At 37.3% G+C, this 2,489-nt stretch overlaps 1 long non-coding RNA gene across 1 annotated transcript; it reads right to left on the reverse strand.

The window, feature by feature from the left end:
• Positions 1 to 691: 691 nt before the first annotated feature.
• LOC125376938 lies at positions 692 to 2,124 on the reverse strand. Its single transcript, XR_007219398.1, has 3 exons — positions 1,903 to 2,124; positions 1,160 to 1,304; positions 692 to 1,026 (listed from the first exon to the last, which is right to left on the reverse strand). It is a non-coding gene; the product is annotated as an uncharacterized LOC125376938 (long non-coding RNA).
• Positions 2,125 to 2,489: the final 365 nt, after the last annotated feature.

Genomic DNA, 2,489 nt, shown 5'->3' on the forward strand with positions numbered 1-2,489 from the left:
GCTAGAGCACTGAACTTTTATCATTAGACGGAACTGATGTGCTTCAATGGCTGCGTCATCCAGGTTTCGATGATTAAGAAAGTTTGGGAAGCTGGTTGTATTGTAGGGCATGTCCGAACACATAGGAGGTAAAGACGTGGGCGCTGTACACATACCTGCATGATGAGATCTTCCTTTTGCCATCAGTGGGTACAGAATGAACACAACCGCTAGTCCACTTGTTAGTCCAGACATGATGATGTCCAGATTTGACCTCGAGAACCGCTGAGAATATTATATCTGTGGGTTTGTTCTGATGTTGCATCTTCTAAATTAGGCAATTATTTACGTCGTTCTCTGATGTCTGTGCTGTTTTCTACCCTCACGCGTCAGGTTTTCCAACAACAGCTTGTCGTTCTGTTGAGGTCAGGTTACTGACCTCAAATGACTGCAAATGGAGAGAAATATTTACGTCTCTGGTAAACACTCCTCAATCACGTAGCATCGGTATGGCGGTCATACGTCAGAAGCAATGTCATATATCGCTATCTTGTAACTACAAAGTTCACAGCATTGTGAGGGGCTATACCAATCAGGCTTTAGAGTGGGCGGCTAGTTTTGTTAAGTGTATAAAACTTTTGAGTTGAGGACAAAGGCCGATGGGATTTGAATTTTTATTTCAGTGCAGTCAACAACATAGTGCTGGGTCTTCCAGCCAAGGAAACAGTGTCAGAAAAAACATAATACATGCTACACATTTTGGTGGCACTGGGTTGATCAAAATATAAACATCACTTGAAAGTATCACAGTCAGTAATGAAAATTTAATATTGCATGAAACGGGTCAGTTCTAGTTCTTGATACTCCAAAATTCTCAAGAGCCAGATGGTTATTGAGTAGATGGTTCTCCCATTGTTCAACATGGACCTGCATCTCCTTTATTTCAAATTGTGCCTCACACCCCACATTCTGTGTGGAATGATCATACCCTTCAACCTCATCCATCAGGTCCATCACACCTCCTCCTGGAACCAGGTTCTCCTCACACTACAAACAAAATAATACTGATTTAATATAAATGTTTCATAAATAAAGTAAAAAGAATTAATTATAATGCAATCTTGATTTATGACATATATTAATACACATATTATTATAGTGGATAGTTGTAAATTCTTACATTATGACGTTCTGGCCTATAGGATCAAGGGGGGCTTCCTTGGTGTTGTGGCCACAGTCCATGCAAATATGGATGGGATTGTCCCTGATTTCAGTATTCTTTGCACAGGGGCATACTTGCATGTTTACAACACACAAATCAAGGACTGAAATTTAAAACATTCAATTCATTCAAGTCCCCAAATTGATTTTTAATTTGTGAATGAATATAAATCGTAAAAGAATCCAATAAAGCATAAATTAAAACAACTGTAACTGTTTTCTACATTATTTATTTATGTCTGTATATGCATTCATATTAGCTTTATATGTGTAGTCCATTTCCAATCTAGAAATATGTATATTCTGACCAGAATAAATGTAATTGTTTGAAAGTCGATATGTTATCGTCATGTGACCTACATTAGTATAAATATTAGTTCCCGGGTGCCGTTGTACAAAACAACCTTAGACCTAATTTTAAGACTGTCCATATGTTAAGGTATGGACGTTACGATCACCGACACGCTAATATCGCTTTGTACAACGACACCCAGGATATATATATATATATAGATCTATACATCTGAATTATATATGATAGTATGTAGGATTAATGTGACGAGAAAAGAAATCAAAATTGTATTCAGAAAAAGCACGAGTACTTCGTACTGAAACGTCATGTTAGCTGCGATAAAATCAATAGTTGATAAGCGATATTCGCTCATCAGTTTTGCAAAAACATGAATGAAAATTATTACTTACGGTGAACAACTTCCCTATAACTTGTCGGATGGCTGCCAGTCATCGTTTCCGCAAAGATAAATCGACCGGAACAACGATGAAAACTCATAGATTTATCTCACCTCGCATCGGAAACGCATTCGAGGACACGGCGATGCTCCGATGCCATTTTGAAAGCTTGCGGGGATAGCCTCGTTTTGGAGTTTGACCCCAGGGTCACGCATAAATATTAAGAGACGGCTATGGTGATGATTTTACGTGGATATTATCAATGAGGAAGTCCAGCATTTCACGTCTTTATTTCTCAGTAAACTTCAGACGACATTTGCTTATATTTGTCACAAATTGTCCTGAACCTCTCAAAATAGATACGTAACTGTATCTGCGGTCATAATTATTGTAAGATAAGCCTCATTGATCAAGGAATGAAGTTTTCCCTAAAGTTTGTTATGTGGGATAGTTGAAAAATAAAATATGTTATTACTGATGCTTGTTCTTTGCAGATTTATTTCTGAGTTAACATACTGGCCTTACATGTACATGTGGTATTATTGGATATTTCATTTATACCAAGTTCTTTGAACAAACAATTAATGTAGTGATGTTTA

The sequence above is a fragment of the Haliotis rufescens genome, unplaced genomic scaffold (genome assembly GCF_023055435.1).
Source record: "Haliotis rufescens isolate VD_foot unplaced genomic scaffold, xgHalRufe1.0.p SCAF_8, whole genome shotgun sequence".
Lineage (NCBI taxonomy): Eukaryota > Metazoa > Mollusca > Gastropoda > Lepetellida > Haliotidae > Haliotis > Haliotis rufescens.